Below are 15,456 nucleotides of genomic sequence, written 5' to 3'. Positions count from 1 at the left end.
TTATATATAACTTTAAGCCTTAATAATAAAATTTAAATGGTGAGTTACGGAAAAATTCACCCCCTAGCTCTAGAGACCAAAACCATTTTTTGTACCAGGCTGTAAACATGTTTATTTCTGCTGGAAAGTTGGACATCTTAACATGGGAGTCTATTGGGATAGACTCGCTTTTGGAGCCAGCTACAAGTGGTCATTAGAGGACCTGCAGTTTTTGTCATTTAATCGTTGGCTTCATTTTTCAGTCCTGCAGATTGCCACTTAGGTAGGACTGTTGGGAACCCTCCCAGCATGCACAGGGGCAGTAGATTTATGGATATAAGTTTCATTTTACGTGTCACTGCACGCTTCACTGATGGTAAGAGCAGTTAGAATGAAAGTCATGTTGGTGCTTGACTGAGAAAATTCTTCTTAGAGACATTGATGTGATAATTAGAAGCCTGTGATGAAAAGGAAAACTTTCTGAATCCCTCAAAAAGCAGCTTTAATTTTAGTTCAAGTGTCACATTCCTATTTTAATGTCATATTAACTTTTATTTAGTTGTATATTTTACAAGTCTTTATTCTTCAGATTGTCATAATTACAACCAAGACATCAGATTGATTTGTCTCTGCATGCTTTTATCCAACATCATAATTATATCTACACTCTGAAGAACATTTCTAAGCTTAGATAATAGACACAAACGACTTGACTAGATGAGGATGTTTTCAGTGAAGCATATCATACAGCTCATTTAACACTATATGGTTTATTTCATTGTCACTTTAAAACCAGCACAGTTAAGTGTGTATCATTACACATGCAGTACAAAAAAGCAAAGGAGATTTATGGTAAAGAGAAACACTTCATGAGTCTGAATGGTGGGAATCACACTCATTTTGGCAACTCTTGACTTGCAGGTGTTGGAGAAGTTATTCCAGCATCGCTTTAATCACATACAGACATGTTGTTGCCAGAAAACAATTAAATAGACTTTGGACCGAGTCTACCTGGCAGACTACTTCCCCTTTCCTCCTGGCATTAACACGTCTGCTGCCTTATATTTAATCTGGCATTTAAACAAGTCTCTGATGAAGTGAATATGTTAAAATATGTCACACACATCATCTCCATTTGTCACAGTTCTGTCCTGTAAGCCTGACAGTAAACAACTCATACCATTTTGCGCTCAAATCAAACAGGTGACATGTGTCTCTAAGTTGCGTGCAAACATAAACATTCATTTATAGCTCTCACAGCTGCTTTGTGTTGAGTTCTCAGCATTACATTAATACACAGGGATTTTTATTAGTAAAATTAAAGCCATGGCTCATCTTGACTTTAGGTGGAAACTGTTCGGAGGCAATCAAACAATTAACATTTTTCTATTAGCTGCAAGACACAACCAATCAAAGCCGACCCAGTAATGACATTTCTGACTAAACTCCACACTCTGATCATGTTATCACACCCCGCTGTTAATTATATGGATGATATTTGGACTGACATTTGTGTCAATTTTGGCGCGATGTGACTCGAAACACATTGGCATGCGAATCAGACGACGCTAGAAGGAAGTAGAGCAGTGATATGATGGTTACCTCTGAGCGCTCTCGAGAAAGTGGTGTCATCCACAGACTCAGCCAACCTCTGAGGGTGTGAATCAGAGGATGATGTAAAGTATACTTCCCTTTTTTTTTGTCTCAGGAGCTTTAACCTTTGGGAGGCTCAGTTCTCTTCAGATGGGACTCGAGATGACTCTGTGTAATGAGCTCAAATAGATAATGACAACATTATGAATCAGTTATATCCCCTAACTAGCAGATTGTCTGTGCCTGCATTTGTGTGATTTATGCTTGTGAGGTGAGTTATTTCTGAGGTGATTGTCAGGCAGAATTTTGGATCTGAGTTGTGTTGTGATGTTGCTACAATCTGGGTTTCTGTGGCTAAAACATGGACAAAAATTGCAGCATTAATTCAGTGTACCATGTTTCTATTTTCCTGACGAGCAACAACCTCTTATGTTGACCTCTTATAACAACTGTCTTGTCCATAGAGATGGAGAAAAAAAAAAAAAAGATTGTTTGGATGTTGGAGGTTTCCAACTTGTGACCTCTGGTGCGCGCTGGACTGTGAAGTGCCTGGGATGTTGGACAGGTGTATTGATGCAGCATCAGCAGTGGTGCTGGTGCTGTACTGAACAGTTGTGGTGAAGAGGGAGCTGAGCATGAAGGTGAAGTTTAGGATTTTCCAGTCAATTTAAGTTCCAAGCAGAATGAGATTCCTTGGCGGGGAGTCTGGTAGGGATATGTTTTTTTCTGGCCTATTACAGATTCCATCAGGGTATCTCCTGGATCCTTGTACTGAACCAATACCAGCGCCCTCTTCTTCACACATTTAAAATCTGTACACATCACGTCAAGGATTTCATTGGGTGAAAGAAGACCATGATTTGCTGCAGCACTAAAATCTGAGTCGGCGGCCCACCGTGACTGAATAAAACTGACAGTAGACAGAATTTTAATAATGACACTGACAAACAAACTGAAACTAAAGATACTGGCCGATAACCAATCCACTTATCAACTTCAGTATTTTTGCAGATACTAATCTCCTGTATCGATTTGGTGCATCCGTAGCGGCTGGACCCCAAGGGACCAAGTTAGGCTGATGCTGTTCCACTTGGACATCCTTGAGCAAGAACTCATGCTCCTTCGCATTGAAAGGAGCCAGTCGAGGAGATTTGGACATCTCATTAGGATGCCTTCCAGGTGCCTTCATGTGCAGAGTATTCTGGACACGTCAAACTGAGAGGAGGGATTATACACTACACACCATAAGGCCTGAGGGTGTCTGCTTCCTCCAGGGTAGATGCCGCATACAAACTGTGGGACGTCCAGACCCGAGAGCATGTTTTGAATCCTGTCCTCTACCAACAGTCCATGTTGGTGTCCTTTAACCATGAATACAATGTTTTTCTAACATCATCCGAGTAGTTTTATTTGGATAAATTTAACCTTGAGTCATTTTTGAAGGCATAATTACCTCTCTTGTTATTGAAGGTAGAAGAAGAAATGTGCCTCAAGTTCAGCAGTGTTATTCTACACTTTTGGAATTGATTAAAGCAAAAGGATTCGCAGCGCAATGTAAACAACCATCAGAAACAGCCATCACTGCTGGGAACAGCTTCAAAGTCACGACGGCTTAATTATCACATGCTGAGAAATCCTCTCACTTTGTTCTCTACAAAGAAACAGAAAGAAATAATAAAGCCATCTTTTATTTTTTTTGCAACCTCTGTCTGCCAAACATAAAGCAATGTTAGAAAGAATGATGGTGTAAGGGGCCCACAAAATAAAATGTAACGTGTATATTCTCCCACTTATGAGACAGGTTAGAAATGAAAAGCACACATGTCACTGCTGGCGACAAACTACACAAAGACCCTGAAGGTCTGGCATTCTTGTGAGGAGTGGGAGTGCCATCTGGTTAATCCCTGATAGTTTGAAATATACTTGAGCTCCGTGAACTTTGGTAAAATGTCCCTGAGCTAAAATGATACAAAGCTGCACCATAAATTTATGTGTACTAAATGTGATTTTAATCTTGACCCCCTTCGATACTGTGCGCATAGCGTTAAGGTGTCATGAAGAATGTATAAATTTTTCTATGAGTTTGTTTTTGGAACATAAAATCTCTATAGGAACATAGATTGTGCATCATGAAATAAGAATTATTTAGCCTATTTGAAATGTGATGTAAATGTAGAGCAAACATGACCTTGATTGCTGCCAATACACACTGTAATACAACATGAAGTAGCCAACATTGATTTTCATGATAAATATGGATAGAAGGAGACTGTACTGGCTAATGGTGTGTTTCATTCAAGCACTGAGGCAGGTCGATCCAAGGGCCTCTATTTTCCTGCAAGGGCTATTCAGCAGGGGATATCAATGTCCTTGTGATGCTAAAGCAAGAGATTGCAGCTACAGGCAAAAACATGCAAAACTCACTCACTGATGTCACACAACTTTTTTTTTTTTTTTTTTAACAAGTTTTATTTTTCTGCTCCAAACTAATCTACACGTTAATAGTTTTGACAGAATTGCTTACAAAGCCCTAACAGCATCGTGGAGCTTTCGTGCTGACGGGGAGAGAAACTTTCAAAGCTGATCTCATGCCTCTCACGAACATCACACATGTCAAACGTGCATTTTTATCCGCCTCTTTTATAGACGAGAGCTATAGCCATTTCCAAAAATACATCTTGTCAAGATAAATCCCTTAAAGGAGCGGCGGTGATGAGGCTATCCCTTCCCGGGACGAGATAATGTAGTTCTACTTCAACTGAAGCAAGGGAGAGATGAATTCAACCATCTGTTGTTCTCGATATGCTTCAACATTTTACACAATGATGCTACGATACTGATCAAAAAGTCTCCAGACTGTTGTTCAAGCATTTGAACTTGAACTGATGTCGTCATCAATTCAAGGCTTTGGTGAATGTAGAGTGCCCATATCCCTGCTGTCTCTGTGTATGGGGCAGATTGGCTGTAGATGACATCATCACTACTGTCTTATGTTAGGATGGATATTCTTTTTAAAGACACATGATACTGAAGAATTTCTGCGTACACACAAAACTTAATGAAATGTACTAACTCATCATTTAGAAACACCACATTTACCAGCTGGCGCCAATTCCCAAGCAGACATTCAAGTGCAGCTACGCTCTTAAAAAGTCTTGTCAGACACACAGCCGTTTTTATACACACGGCGCAAAAATCATTGTTTAATGATTGCCCTCATGTTCACTGCTTTGGATGTGATTTTGACTTTGACTGGCATGGTATTTGAAGTGTCCTTTGGCCTTCACAGAGTGCTGTGCTGTTAATCAAAAGCTTTAAAATTTGCCTTGGATTTTCTTCTTTTTCTTTTTGGGGTACTTACAGTTCTTGAGTGATGATGATGGAAATTTCACAAAGACCAAAAAAAGGTGCTAAATCAGTGTGGGCATGATTGTTAGCACATTCGGCGTATGGCTCTGTCACAGTGTATTTTCTTTTCTTGCGCCCCTTATTCAATAAAATACAAATTCTGTGGACATGGATCTTGTCAGACATAGAAGATGTAAAAGTGTCATCCTTGTGGGAAGAAACACTGCAGGCTCAAAACTAAATAAACCTATGAGTGCAATCCATTTCTGTGACAGCTGCAAGAGTCCAGTCACAGCCGTATTATAAGCCATTAAAAGATGTAGTTTTAGAGGCTCCTGAAAAATGTTCTAAATAAGGTGAAAGTGGGTCTAAGTGCCAGGTCGCAGCAGAACGTGTGTCTTTGTGAAATAGGTGTCACTGGTTGCTACATGAGGTTTGTACAGTTGCTACCCTCATCTTTAGTGGGAAGCTTTCTTCCCTTGCTGCTAATATGATTGTTTCCTCCCACACTGATGGGTTTGCACTTAGTTCACATTTGGTCAACAGCTCTGTTTTTATTTGTTTGTTTGTTTTGATAAAATCATTTTTCACATAACAGACAGTACATGGTTAATTGCTCCTGCCACATGTAAATGAGTAACACGGTGCCTCTGTGCTTTGTTACAGGTGGTTCGTGATGTCAGAGACGGTGGAAGAGAAAAAGGTAAATTTGGCATATTTTAAATGACATGTCCTGCTTCTTCTTTAGACAACCTGTTGTGCTAGTCTTAGAACAACGTATTTTTGCAAACAACCTTGATGTCTAACAAACGCGCTGACGGCATTGATCTCTGCTTAAGAAAAACTTAGAAAGCCGATCAGTTCAACAGCATGAAGTAGGGCTCAATCAGTGATCAAAATATAGTACAGATCACAATATGACCAAGTGCAATATTCAATAATATTCTTTTGATAAATATGTCACATCATTGTTGTGCATTGTTAGCACCGTAAGTGTCGTGGTGCTCCAGGTAGTCTGACCTGGTGGTGGTCCCTTAGATTGAAATGTGTTGTTGTGAGCATACATGCCATGGCGTAAGAGTTTTGAGCACGTTTGGCTCAAATGGAATCAATGCATTATTTTTTGTGCTTAATTCGTCCTGTAACAAGTGGAATAATGAGGAAACGTTTCTTCAGGAATCTGAAAATCAACGATGAATTTCAGCAGATGTTTCAGACGAGTTTCTATTTTCTGCCAGCGCTGACACGTTTCAATTAAGCACACAAGTCACGCCATGGCAACATCCAACACGTCCTACCACTCGGGGTACAGCTTGATTGTCTTGTGCTCAGTTGGCAACTCAATCTCACGGTAATTCCAACATGTGTGCGACATATGGCAGCCAGACAGAGTTTTACATCACCTGTAAGCTCTTGATAGCTGTGTAATGTAAGGAATGGGAGGATGCAGGGAGGATTCTGGGAAATGGAGATATGGCTAAGTCAAGCAAAGCTCAGTGATAACGTTTGTTGTTCCTTGGCCACAGCACATTTGCACACTGAGAGATGGGAGTGTATTAATTGTCACCCGCTGGCTGCTTCTGAGCACTGAAAAGACACACACACACACGCACACACACACACACGCACTTCAGTGACTGTTCCAAGGTCACGTGCTGCTTCTCTCCCTTTATTTCCTCTGTCTCTGTCTCTTTATCTCTCTCACGCTTTCTTCTCCACCTTTGCACATCTTTCTGCCGCCACCTCCTACCAACACACACACACACACTCACGCACACATATGATGCGCACCACACACCGCCTCCTTCTCATGTCTGGGCAAGGACACAGTCAAGCTGACTCACCCAGAATTGAGCTGTCATCTGTGTCACCTCAGGCTTGTGTGTGCGTGTGTGTGTGTGTGCGTTTTCCATGTTGCGTGTGAGCGTCACCTTGGGCTGGGAGTGTACTGTGGGAGGTTACTGTCAACATGCACAAGCTGGGGTGTATGGGCAGAGGCTCAGGACTTGATTTGATCATCATCTCAGCGACAGAGAGAACATGACTAATATGCCTGAATGTGCCTGTGTATGTGTGAGAGAAAGTCCTCTTGGTTCTCAGAGAGCACGCCCTCCTCCCACGCACTCAGCACACACAAACACACACAAGCACTTGTAGATTACATACATACACACAGAGCATCGTTCAAACAAAATTAATTACAAGAAAAATTATGAAAGAAAAGATTCAAGCACATTCCCACTGGAGGGAATTCTTCCAGAAGAGTTTAACGTTAGCCGGCCCCTTGAATGCACCACGCAGTCCCACCTGGTATGGAAAGACTATCCTGTTGAGCGGCCCTGCTTTTGTCTGGTCCTTCACACACTCACGCACACACACACACACAAATGCATACACAAAGGCAAAACCTTTCCTATGAGCATCTGGGCAACAGACAGGCCTATTAGCCCACAGGGCCTCGCAGTGCCAAAATAACAACTGCAGCATATGCCTGCGTAATAATTGCATTAATGTTGAACATGTCTCTCCAGGGGGTGGCTGTGGTTGACGACTTGGGGGAAATTAAAGCTTGTTCTTGAAAGCATGAAATTAGAATTTAGCAAATGTTACAATGGAAGAGGGTAGAGCTAATGATAACTAACTACATAGTAATGGATGAACAGTTCATTTACAAAATGCTGGATGATTGTGCTGGAAAACAGATCGTTACCTGAAGCTCAGTGCTTCAGGTAACATCTCTATAATAGAGAGGGTGCGGCCTCCAAATGAGACAGTGTCAAGTGAAAGTATTAAAGGACCATCAGCCAGGAAATTCTGTGGGCGTGCAACTTATATAACTGGCAACTACTTTCTAATTCATGCTAGTAGCGCCTGGTTTTCCCTCCTTCCATGGGCCCGTTTGCTGGCGACTGAGCTTTGCCATTTAGCTGCCAGATAGCATTTAATTCAAGGTTTGACAATCAGATCAACCAGAAGGTCAGCCTGTGGAACCAACACACGGCAGGTTAGCCAGTGGTGTAGCCGTGAAACGTGACAAACTACCCACAGGAGGGTTTTCGCTGCCGTGAGAGGGTCATTTTGAGTTTTAAAGCCCAGTGTGTTTAGGATCTTTTGAACTTGTTGTGTTGACTGTGTGTGTTTCTATTACAAATAATGCAGAAACATGTAGGAGTGTGCAAAGAACATGTAGTGCAATATAACATCAAAACTGTGAGAAAATGTTGCCGCATCATTCGCAATAAAATGATAATTTATCAACCGCCCTTTAAGATGATACGACTATTCCTGCTGTGTAACTAATGCATTGCCTCTGCTTCGATGTCATGCCAAGCTGCATCAGAGGTGCAGCTCTTATAGGCGTGCATTTTTATTTATATTTTTATTTTGAATAAGACAGGCTATATCTAGATGAGCGTGTTTTGACTTCACAGAATCATTGCAGAGTGAGGAGCCGTGCTCAGAGGGCATTTTTGCATCCTGTCTTTATGATAAACCGTTTAGCGTTGCGAGGTGGATGGGTGCAGGTATGGCAGACAAGCCATCATCCCCCCCCACCCTCCCCTCAAAAGATTCCATTTAGTGGCTACATCACCTTGTGAAGTTACAAATTGTTTTTGTGCCCTGCAGCTAAACATAATGAAGATTCAAGGCGTGCCAGGGAAACGCAGTGATGTGTGCCCAAATACTCACACGAGCGAGGCAACACATGCACTCTAGATACCAGGCAAGCACGTACACACTCTGGTTCATATAAATGTTCACATACCTTTTTCTCCACTGCTGCTACACACATGCACACATCTCTTTGCCTGGTGGACATTCATTAGGATGCAGAGTAGAGGGATAATGTGGTTTAAGCAATCAAGGAGCTGGCAGACCTGTTCCCCTGCTGAATTCAAGATAAGTCCAAACACCTTGAGAGACCAGATTATAGGCCCATATGTGGATTTGACCCAGAGTAGCCATACCTGTGTGTGCGTATAGTACATGCACGTGTGTCTGTGAGTCTGTGACGCATGTGTGCACATGTACAGCATGAGACAGCATGGATGTGGATTTCAAGGGGAAGCATGTGAGGACATTTAGATGCATTGCACATACAGGGGCATGTGCAGGAATAATCTGCCATAACCGTACCACTAGGTTGATTATACTAACATTATGTCACAGTGTGAAAGCAAACGTGCTTGGTAACTTGGGAGATATACTCTGAAAACAGCAGCCATGTTTTTCAGGATTGAAAATTGAATACCAAACACTAAACACGTTGACTGTTGTTGACACACTGAAACACAAATTAATATTTTTACTTCAGCTCGTGTTGGTTTGTTTTCATTCTGGGTGTGTACTTGATAAGTTGAAGGCGTGCAGTTTTCTTCCTGTGAGTCTACGTGGATGCACATTTCTGTTCGGCGTGTTACATGTGAGCATGGTCACTACAGCATGCACATATACCATTCATAGCTCGTAAAGTGAGCATGGGCTGTGCATGGTTTATACAGTGGGTGAAGGGCTGTTGAACTGTATGAACGTATGTATGTGTGCATGTGTCACTGTGATAAATAGACCTTGGTGATTCCATTGTGTGTAGAATCTTTCCATATGGCTGCACACGGACAAGGTTTCTGCTTTAGACCTTCCACTGCTCTGGTCAAATAACAACAGCTGACTTTAAGTGACTAGTATTCTCCTCAACATGTAACCTTTCGCACGGAACATCTTTCAAAACAACCTGTCAGAAATTATTTACTTGACTTTTTTAGTTGTGACATTATTTGTTCAAGGAGAGTATAGGGACAGAGGAGTTGTGATCACAGGTGGGTTCACCTGCTGGGCATTTCTGCCTGATGCACATCCGACGGTGCCTTTGTGTCGGCTGCAAAGTCATCAGCTGGGAGCCACCCTTCACGGATGTTTCGCTTTAATCCTGGAGTATCTTGAGGTGGTTGAGGTTAGGGACGTTTCCCTACCACCCCTGCAGCCGGCCTTAGGATCCTTACTTTTCCTCACGCCTCGTCCTTTCTTCAGAGCCAGAAGCTCTCTTGTTCTGTCCCCTCCACCAGGTCTTTGAGTCTTGGATCATGTGATCCCATGTTCCAGTGTGGCCTCTGCAACCCACCTCCACTGGACACACAGCCTGACAGCTCTGTTTACTTTCCTTTCTTCCTCTCGAAGCCAGCGTCCATTCCCTCTTCTCATGGAACAGTGAATTCAACCATAATGACCCTCCTGGTAGAAGTGTACCAAGGATGTTGTGGTAATCTCTTTTAGGAACTTCAGCTGGTGGTCAACGTCAGCTTTCATGTTCCGCTCACCTGCAGGTGACAGGGGAATCTCAGTCTCACCTGGGGCATCCTCCATATTTGTGTCCACCTTTATGATCACAGCCTCCCAGGTTGTCCAGCTGCCTTGCTGCTGTCGGTCTGCTGAAAGTATGTTTATTGAAAAGAAGGTGGGGCTTGCATATGCAAGTGAAAATTAGATTGTGTAAGTGTGCAACTTATGTGGGCACGCTGATGCAGTTGCCTCATAAGTTCCTGGGGTTCTAAACTTGTAAGAACCACGAGCACTTGGTACTTGTAGAAACCAGCAGTGAGATTAGCAGATTGGAAAATGTGCTCTTGGTGTCTGTGTTGGAAGCAGCTTGTCCTCTCTGTCTGTCTCTGCTCTGTGTGTTGGTGTTTGACTGAGGGCGAGACTCAGCTGCTCCACCCACAGACCAGACAGCAGGGCAGAGAGGCCGCGGAGGAGAACCTGACGTCAGGTGAAGTGAAACATCTTTACACTCTTTACTGTACGTGCTTCGAAACCTCAGTGAGTAGAAACATTAAACAAGCATGTAAGACTATATGTAACTTGCAATATTTTCTGCTTTGCCTGCAGAGTTACCTTCCTAGTAGTGAATCCACGTCACCCAAGGCATGTCAGAAATATTATTCATTTTATTTAGATTCATTATTTAGGTTTATTTAGTGACTTTGCTGTTTAAGATATTTCTGTTGCTGCTCTAAAAATAAACCCTACCATGAATTTATTCCTTTTTTAATATCATTATTATTATTCATATTCTTAGTAATAAATAGTATTGGTAAGAACCCATAAGAGTATAAAACAATACAGGACAGATAAAGAGTAGTAGAATAGTCACCAGGTAGCAGCCTTTTAGTTGTAGCCAGTGCTGATTGTCACCAGTTCAAATGAAAAGGCCAGGTCATATCAGATCTTGATCAAACCCAGAACCTATTTACAGCAGCTTATAACGAATCACTAGACTCAATGATGTTTGAAGAGGGACGTACTCATGAAGCACAATGCCTCCTGGTTCATGTTGTTTCAAAATGCTTTAGCACAGTTGAGTCAGTTTGCACTGACGTCTTACACATACTGTTTAAAAAAGAGGTTGATCTTTGTGTTAAATAACTCTGCTCCTAACTGGCATCTGTGTCCCTATTTTTCTTTCTCAGGGGAACAGGTGCTGCATCACTTCACTGTATCATCACTGTACACAACTTTTCCTTTCTCTCACAAAATACATGAGAGAACACACACACACACACACACACTGTACACAACCAAACATGTAGTTACATATCCACCCCATGCAGCCATACTGTGTGTACACAAGATATTCAAGTGATTCCACAGCAGGACAGAACAAAATGCAACACAGCAGTGCTGCTGGGGGCAAACAGATTTCATCATGTTCTTCCTGTAATGAACTGTGATATTGTGGTTATTTTTCTAATTCAGCGCATGCCTGTTTGTGGTAAGGAGGAAGTAACAGAAGCCACTTTAGAGGTTACCTTGGAAACAGGCCCTATGTACACTATCCAAGCTTCAAAATAAGTGTCAATCACAATTCTGCCATTGTTAGTGGTCGAGAAAAGACTTCGCTCTTTTCTCAACATATAAAATGATTTCTATATAGCTCACAGTTTCTTACTGCCATTTGAAGATTGAGAAATCATCAAGGTCTCAATGACATGCTCTCATATGCTCACACACTCTCACACATACATTCAAGCAGTCCTTGAGTTGCACTGCACTGAGTTAAGAGGCACCCAACTCTAAAGATGAATAGTCACAGCTTATATTGAGCGTAAAAATCTCCACATGCACTATTCTACATCTTCTATCATCTCTTTTTAGCAGATTATGATTAGTGATGTAACCGCTGAGTAATTTCTGAAGTGCTGTGGCAGCATGGGGTTTTGGGGGTCCTCCCTTAACAAATTTGATGTTACTTAACTAAAAACTGTGCTGTGATTTTCTCATCTTCCCATTTCTATTTGACAATGTAACAGCATTTGACCGTTTACCAAAATTTCTCTTCTGTCGGACGTGTGCTGGCAGGTCACTCTCTCAGTGGGTCTCGGCTGACTGAGTTACTGTAGTGAGTCGACTGCTCTCCTCTCTCATTCCTCTCCTGCAATCATCTTATCTGACAGTTAGCATTTTCCACACTGTCTTTTTGAGCTCATCATCTCGGAGAGCTGTAATTCTTTGACTGTTTGACAGATTTTCTCCCAAGTTTATTTCAGCAGTACCGACGTCAGGCGACGCCGTGAATTTGATTTCACTTGTCATGAATTTATTTCCTCCATGGCGGCGAACACATTACAGCAGCTTTCAGAAGGTCCTGCAGGTTAAACTGGGCTAATGAAACGCTGACAGGGCTGACTAACTCTGATACAACAGCCTAACAATATTAAGGCTCCAAACAAGCCATAATTCAACACTTTATAAAAGACTGTAATTACACTTTTACTCTCCCCATTGAAAAAGAATATCTGATGTAATGTCAAACATAAGATGACCTCTACTTTTTCAAACCTAATTTCCAGACAAAAAAATATATATTTCTCTCGAGAGCTATAGAGAAACCTCAGCATAGTTTCCTGTTCATTTGGCTTAGGCGCTGCACTTTTTTGTTTTTCGGGTTCTGAGCTTCAGCGCATTCATTTTGAAATAAAATGATGGATACTACATTTAAGTGCCAAGTCTCAACTTAAACTTGAGTAGGTTTCTGTGAATATTAAAAGGAACCATGTGGAAGATACAACCCTTTGAACACAGTGTCCAAAGTTTAGGGGCTCCAAAGTAATTGGACACTTGGCTACTGAATTTTTCTTTGCTCAGAGTTGAAAGTGGCCATTTAGATTCAGATGGAGTAAAGAGGTGACCAAGTCAAGAAGATAGAAATGACTCTCAACAGAGAGCAGAGATATCAGAAATATCAAAAGTAGTTGGTTGCCAAAATCAGCAGTTGGGTACATTCTACAAAAGCAGGTGCACACAGGACGACTAGAAAGCAGTAGTCTTCAAAAATGATTTGTACGGTGAAGAAAAGCCCCTTTATGACTGCACAGGAAGTCGACAACACTCTCCTGGATGTAGGTGGACATGTTTGCTTGTCATCAATCAAGAGAAGACTTCATGACCAAAACCTCAGAGAAGTCAGAACAACATGCAAACACCTGGTAAGACTCAAAGACAGAAAACAGATTGTACCTCACCAGAACACACAAGCAGAAAGTGAAAGAGTTCAAGAACAAAGATCTATGGGCTGATGAAACAAACATCAACCTCTATCAAAATGATGGAAAGCAAAAGGTCTGGAGAAAAAAGGAAGCTCATGACCCAAAACAACTAGCTCATCTGTCAAACATGGCAGTGGTGGCATGTATGGCTCCACTGGCAAGGATGAATGCAGAGCTTTACAGGAGCATTCTCTGCTCAGATTCAGCCAAATGCAGCAAAAAACTGACTGGATGACAAGTCATCATTCAGCAGGGCAACGATTCTAAACATACGGCCAAAGCAGCTGAAGAGATTTTCAGGGTGAAGAGGTTGAACATCCTCAATTGGTCTGAGTCCGTCAGCTGATCTCAAACCAACACAAGCTGCATTCCAGGTGCTGAAGACCGGAGAAAAGGCAGGGAGACCCCACAGCACGCAAGAGCTGAAGCTGGATGCAGCGAAGACTGTCATCGACTCCAAAGGATATTTTACAAAATACCAAATTTGATGATTTTGTTTGATTCCACGTATATCTGTTCAAATTACTATTGAACCTCTAAACTTTGACCACTGTGTTAAAAAGGCTTCATCTCACATATAGTTTCTTATATATTGCTGTAAACCCACTCGAATTAAAACTGAGACTTGGCACCTTGATGTAGTATCCATTATTTTACATTTTCACAGAGCCTGAAGAACAAGAAATGTATAACTGTCATAACAGTAACGATCTGGACTGCAAAAGATAAACCAATACTTTCCTACCTCTTTGTGGCACTCAGCCCCAAGCCTGTTTGTTCCCCCTGAAAACATTGATCTTTAAAAAACAGCTCACAAATATATTGTTTTTCGTTTTAAATGTCACGCAGACATGTCGTTCTATTTATCTTTTTTATGGCAAAGTCATTTTCTAAAACAGGTGGGCACAGTAGCTTTTAGTAAACAAACATGAGTGAATGGGGCATTTTCGGTGTGGGACGATTTTCAGCTGCAGATTAAAACACATCATTCAGCAGCAGGACAGTGTGTGTGTCAAAATAAACTAAGCTATCAGGCTTTAGCTACACAGGATCAGTTAAATGTCCATTTTAATCTTTTTTTTTGTGGCATTTACTGATCATTGTCAGGCTCATTCTCTAAGAACAGTTCAAGAGTAGTAGATAGTGAATTACCATCTGAACCCTCCGGTTTCCTGCTCAGTCTGACTCTGTGGCACGGAGAGGTAAGTGCAGGCAGCTTATCTTCCCAGCAATGCTCTAATTTGTGTTCTGTAATTATATAATGTCTAAAAATATAGAAAATAAAACTGCCCTTATGTTAAAATGCCACATAATTATTATGGACCAGGCTTTACAGAGGTAAACTTGCCACTGACCAACACTAAACAGTTAAAGTCAGCTGATTGCATGATTTTTGCCCACATGCTACAACTTGTGTGTGTGCCTGTGTGTGCTTTTGTGGGTCACTGTGTGTCTGCGTGCATTCGTGTGTGTGTCTGCGTGTTAAAGAATTAAAGGGTTATCAGTCTTTATTTCTCTAAACTGGGGCAGGCCGCATTATGTAAAGTGCTGAATTATATATTAGATCTGCCTGCATGTTGGTTTGGCCAAAGGGAGAGTGGCGAAAGGGAGACACAAACACACACTCTCTCTTTCTCTTTCTCTCTCTCTCTCTCTCTCTCTCTCTCTCACTCACACACACACACACACACACACACACACACACACACACACACACACACACACACACACACAAACCTCCACACAATCTCATTATCTCCCCTGAGTACAAACACGTGCCCACAGAATCTTTCCTTCTTCTTATCTATTACATATATATACAACACATATGTAAACTATATTGTCTTATACATAACCTTGATGCACGCGCGCACGCATACACACACACGCACACACACAGACACACACTCTAGGTTATCTCACACAGGCACACTCAGGCTGACAGATGGGAGCACCAGATGATGAGCGCCACCAGATTTGTGTCTCACGGTGGGAG

Source organism: Seriola dumerili, unplaced genomic scaffold, assembly GCF_002260705.1.
Source record: "Seriola dumerili isolate Sdu_G_001 unplaced genomic scaffold, Sdu_1.0 BDQW01000105.1, whole genome shotgun sequence".
Taxonomy (NCBI): Eukaryota; Metazoa; Chordata; class Actinopteri; order Carangiformes; family Carangidae; genus Seriola; species Seriola dumerili.
This window is presented reverse-complemented; position numbering follows the sequence as displayed.